Below are 6,183 nucleotides of genomic sequence, written 5' to 3'. Positions count from 1 at the left end.
GACAGAGATAAGTGACCCCAGGGTCACAAACTAATTCTAAAACAAGAAGGATCACAAGCCACCAAGTATAAGTGTTCTTCAACAACTATGTACTAAATCACTCTGTTTATGGTTTATGGAGAAAAGGAGATGGAGAGGAGCTGAGAGAAGAACCAAGATATTGTCTGAAGGAAACCGAGCTTTCCTGGAGGTTTTACAGTACCAAATTCTGTAATGAAAAATTTTCAAAGAACCGCATGAAAGTACCTTTAAGAATTTGTAATATTGAAGGACGTGGGGGTACAGAGTTGAGTGTTAAAGGAAACCCACCTGGGAAGTGATTTATTTTAGTCCACAGTCGCTGTCTTCAGACACACCAGAAGAGGACATCAGATCTCATTGCAGAGAGTTGTGAACCACCATGTGGTTGCTGGGAATTAAACTCAGGACCTCTGGAAGAGCAGTCAGTGCTCTTAACCGCTGAACCATCTCTCCAGACCCCTGGGGTATGATTTTTAAAATGAAACCAGTGGAGGAAAGAGCAGAGGGAATGCACTACATCTCTAAAGGGGGAGGGGAGGGAAAGACTGCAGTTTCCTTAGAAGACACAGAAGAGTCCAAAAATGTCTGAGGTAGGCAAGTTCTAGAACATAAATGACCTTAAGCGTAGTGGTACAATGAAACATTTGGATTCTGTTACAAAGTGCATTTGTAAATAACTGATGTGTGTGTGTGTGTGTGTGTGTATGTGTGTGTGTGTGATATTCCTTTGAGGACACTGGATTGGAAGAACTTGGTGGTGGCTTGCAAGAGTCCCTTGAAAAGGTAATCCAGGAACTTGCCCAGGATCCTAGGATCCCATAAAAAGTTGTGGTGGTTTACACCTGTGATTTAGTTCACAGATTAGGCAAGAGGATTGGAAGTTCAAGGTCATCCTCAGCCACATATCAACTTTGAAGCCAGCCTGAAATGCATGAGACCCTGTTTCTAAGAAGAAGGGGAAGAAAGGGAGATGGCATATATAACTTAATATGAATTATATATAATACACACATATATATGTATATGATGTATATGATATATATGGTTTATATGTGTATGTATATGTGGGGTATGAAGTGGGCCCTCAGGTTTCAGGTACTCTGCAAACCCCAACCACTTACCTTGATTGAAGCTTGGAAGACCCACAACAGAAGCCATTGGGGCCAGGCCCAGACTCCTGATCTGTGGCATATGTTATTTAGCATGTGTGTGTTGTTTCAAGCCATTGTACCTGATAGTTTGTTATATGGCTGTCCTGATTAGCTTTAACTGACACTTCCTGGGTCATCTTAAGTGGAGAGCCCCAGTTAAGGGATTCCCTAGATGCAGCTGGCCTGCGCGGTTGTCTGTGGGGGTTGTAAGGGATTCCCTATTCTGCTCGTGCGGTTGTCTGTGGGTGTTGTTTTGGTTCTTAGTTAATGTAGATAGGCACAGGTCGTGATGGATGGTACACACAATCTCTGGGCAGATGGTCCTGGGCTATAAGAAAAGCTAGCTGAGTTTATTATCCTCGGCTTGTGTTAAGTAGCAGAGTCCTCCATGGTTCCTACTCTGCTTCCTTGGCTGTGAAGTGAGTTCCTTGGTCAGAGGTAATGCTGTCGGGAATAGCAAGCAGATCTACCTAGCGAGCAGACCTACCTTCAGGTCCTTGCCTTGAGTTCCTGACTCATCTTCTCTCAGTGATGGACTGCAACCTGGAATTGTAAACCAACCAACCTCCCACTCCTCACCCCCCTCCCCCACACACACAATATTGCTTTTGGTCAATGTATTATCACAACAACAGAGAAGAAACTGGAACAGTAGCTTAGACTGGCGGCACAGTATTTGAGACTCTTCCAAAATGATAAAACTGAAAAGCAGAACTTTAGAACATATTTACCCCCTCCCCCTGAGCTCCTCCCCCACCTCCAGCTCCCAGGGATTAAGCTACCAACCAAGGAGTATACATGACTCCGGCTGCATATGTAGCAGAGGACGGCCTTGTCAGGCATCAATGGGAGGAGAGGACCTTGGTCCTATGAAGGCTGGATAGATGCCCCAGTGTAGGGGAATCGAGGGCAGGGAGGTGGGGATGGGTTGGTGAGTGGAGGAACACCCTCATAGAAGTAGGGGAGAGGAAATGGAATAGGGGTTTCCGGGAGAGGGGGAAACCGAGTAAGGGGATAACACTTGAAATGTAAATAAGTGAAAATGAATATATGAAAATAAATAAATAAATAAATAAGCACCCTCAAAAATATTTAAATAATTATTAAATTTTATTAAATTAATAGAGATAGTTAAAAATAAATAATGGTCAAAAGCAGTGAATCTGTGTCACTGCAATACTCCATTCACAATGGCCAGCTGTAGAGACATCATCTTGTGTACTGTATGGATGCCTCACCTGTCAATTAAAAAGCCTACAGCCTATGGCTTAAGGCAGAAAATAAGAGGTGGGACATCGAGAGGAGAGAGAGTTCTGGGAGAGAAGGAGGTGGGGAGAGGGGCCGGAAAGGAGCTAAGAAGATGGTCGCATGGTAAACTAAAGGTTGAAATACATGCGTATCTTTAGTTATGATCTAGTCAGAGTAGAGCCTAGTTATATGGCCAAGGTATTTGTAAATATAATTTGAATCTGAGTCTTGCTTGGGGGGGAGGGGTAGACGGGACTTGTGTAGAACAGCCAACTGCACAGCAAACGTGGTCCCTGTGAGCATGCTTATTGGTTTTTCCACGCAGTTCGTCTGCCTATGCTGTACAGGTCACCTGTTTGCCCGCCACGTGGGCCACAAGGATGCGGGCTACAATGAGATCACACCAGGCCAAACAGTTCCACGTGGGGCTTTATTTAAGGTGGGGAAGGGTGTAGCGGGCGGGAAGAAGAAAGGAAAAGAAAAAGAGAGAGAGAGGAAAACGCTACCCAATTATATACGGGTGATGACTTAAATTACAGGTAAAGGTGGGCCATTGAATTCTGGGTATATGGCGGTTGTTGCCTAGGCAACAGGCCTATAGTCGCACTGTGCTAATTGGCGCATATATGACGTCACAGGTCTCGGTACTAACAATGCTGAAAGACAAACTTCAGCAACGTGACCAGGAAGGAGCGTGTGGTACATTCATGTACGTACTGGTGTTGCTTGCCAGCAACTTTATCTACACCAGAGGGGAGGAAAAAATGTGTCCAAACTTTGGCCATGGATATCATGTCTACCAGCCTCGTCATAGGCTATGAAAACACAACTGCAAGTGACCAGAACTGTAAGTGTGCAAAGACCTTAGAGCTGTCCATCTGATCCTGGTGGAGTCGGAGGAAATCATCTGTCAGACCCTTGCCACTGACTGTTCTTCAGTGCATCTACAGATGAGGACTAAGGCCACAGCGGGAAGGTTATCCCAATCCCTGGACCATTCCAGCTGTGCACAGAGTGGATATGCCTATCACTGAACAACTCAAGAAGAACCTAGCAGTGGGCCTCACCTGTGGCATGGGACTAGAGGTTTTTGAAAAAGCTGGTCTCACAAAGACTCTGGTGCTTTCAGTTCCCCATGAAGAACCCAAGTCTTTCATTCCCTAGGGTCTTACCACATTTGAAGGGTTCCTGATGCCTTCCAGAGTATGTCCCAAGCCTCAGTTTCAGAGATTCTTTGGATGGTAGCCACTCTAATTTCACACACAATATTCCTTGTCTTCAGCATCGTGTTAGCCTAGTCTCAAAACTACAGAGATCAAAGGAGATTAACTCATTGTGAGGCACACTTAGCTATTCAAAAAAATGTTCTCTTGTTTGAACTGGATTCTTTTTCTTTGCTTGAGTCCTATATTTGAATTTGTGTGTGTGTGTGTGTGTGTGTACATATATATACATATAGTATGTATGTGTATATATGTATACATATATATTTTTCACATATATTTATATATACACATATATATTTATATATGTGCATACAACCTGCTTACTGTTGTTGGCATATACAGTGTGCCTACTGTTAACTCATAATCACTGTTCTAGAAACCCTCTGCAGGAATACTAGCAGGTGTAGAAAGGAAAGGTAGAGGAGGGGTTCCACTGGACATGAAATAGTACTCTTTGTACCTCTAAAAATGTTCACTCAACACTAACTGTACTATTGGCAAGGCATCTACAGAGGGTGTTCCTACAAGAAATGGGACCTTGCATTGATAACCTCAAGAGTTGGTCTATTGATAGGCCCCTACCCACAGGGAGAAGATGTTCTTGATCTTACCTTCTATTTCTACTGTATCTCCCTGACCCAGCACAGAAGCTCAGTGGAAAAAATTGCCATATTGTCAGTAACAGAATCCTTCCATGAGGATAGTGTAGAAGAAGGAGTCCAATATGCCTAAAGGGAGATTGTAGTCCAGGGTCCAGGACATCTCAATGGTAAGAGCAGCCACCGCTGTCATGAGGGTCCAGCATATCCATGAAGGAGCCACCAGTATGCCCTGGATGGATATTAGAGTAATGGTAGTGGGTGTTGCCAACCCCCTTCAGTATGCCTTTGGAGAGTAAATTGGCAGAAATTTCTAGATGCTCCCAGAAGGCAGAATGAGACTACTAGTGAGCTGTTAAGGAAACAACCAAATTGCCAGTAGGGCGCTCTCCTCCTTTGACTTTGCAGAGCAGAAGCAACAGAGAGTTTCCCACGGCAGCGCCAAAACCTAGATGGAAAGATAGGAAGGAAAAAGTAAAAACATACAGCATGGGGCTCTCAACTAAAGAATCTGCCATCGTAAGTAAGTGAAGATCACAGTGAGACAGACATAGGAAACACCAATCTGGAAATAATCTTCATGCTAGTCATTAGTCAGCCATGAAGTTATTACAGATCAGAGAGAAGGAGGAGGAGGAGACAGAAAAGAGCTGATGTAGTTCATGAGGAAATAGACAGGACTTCACTGCCTTAAGTCTTCAGTCACAGTCTCCCCATAAAGGTTCTTAGGATGTGTCACAGTAAAGTCGAGAAGTCACTTACACCTGGTTTAATTTCCACAAGTAAGACACAACACACTGGACTCTTTGTGAAGTAGCTACAAGTTCATTCCTCCTACCAAGTGTGAGGGCCTCTTAGCTTAAAAGGGAGAGAGATCAACCTTGTGACTAAGACCACGTAGGAGACTGTGGCCTTTGTGGAGACAGCAGTTGGTGCCAGTGGCTACAGATAGGTAGCTCCACAACATAGGATCAGGTAGAACACCTTTGACCCTGGCATGGTGGTACACACATGGAAATCCCACCAGTGGGGACAGAGGATCCAGTGGTCAAATTCATCTTTGACTACACAGCAAGTTAGAGGTCAGCCTGTGCTATACAAGATCCTGCTGAGAGGGCGGGGACAGAGACAGAGAGAGGGAGAGAAGAGAACAGAGGAAGGAAAGAAAGAAAGAAAGAAAGAAGAGAGGGAGTGAAGGAATGAAAGAAAGAAAAAGAAGAGAGGAAGAGGAAGGGAAGGAAAGAAAGAAAGACAAAGAAAGAAAAGAAAGAAGAGAGGGAGGGAAGGAAAGAAAGACAGAAAGAAAGAAGAGACAGGGAGGGAAGGAAGGAAAGAAAAAGAGAAAGAGAAAGAAAGAAGAGAGGGAAAGAGGAAAGGAAAGAAAGAAGAGGAGGGAAGAAAAGAAAGGAAAGCAAGCAAGCAAGTGGGACTAAAAAGAATAAAATAAAGACTCTAAGTGGGAGAGTAATAACTTGCCTTCATTGAAAAAGAAGCTAGTCGCCGGGCGGTGGTGGCGCACACCTGTAATCCCAGCACTCTGGGAGGCAGAGGCAGGCAGATTTCTGAGTTCGAGGCCAGCCTGGTCTACAGAGTGAGTTCCAGGACAGCCAGGGATACACAGAGAAACCCTGTCTCCAAAAAAAGAAAAGAAAAAAGAAAAAGAAGCTAGTCTAACTGAAGTAGGAACAATGGCTACTTAATAGCTAGGAAGTTCATCTACTCTGCTACCTGGAAAACCACCTGCTCAGTCATTTCTAAATTCTCCACAAACAAAAAGAAAGGCAGGCTTTAGACTGAAATAGATTATACTTCCAGTTGCTTTCCGAGACACCCCCATGCCCCTTTCAGACTAATTCAAGGGTCTCTTGGAGACTTAAAGTAATTCCCCCAGACTTTCCTGACAATCAATGGCTTAACTACATTGCGTGCTTTCAGTAG

The sequence above is a fragment of the Apodemus sylvaticus genome, chromosome 19 (genome assembly GCF_947179515.1).
Source record: "Apodemus sylvaticus chromosome 19, mApoSyl1.1, whole genome shotgun sequence".
NCBI classification, from domain to species: domain Eukaryota; kingdom Metazoa; phylum Chordata; class Mammalia; order Rodentia; family Muridae; genus Apodemus; species Apodemus sylvaticus.
Note: the sequence above shows the minus strand (reverse complement) of the source record.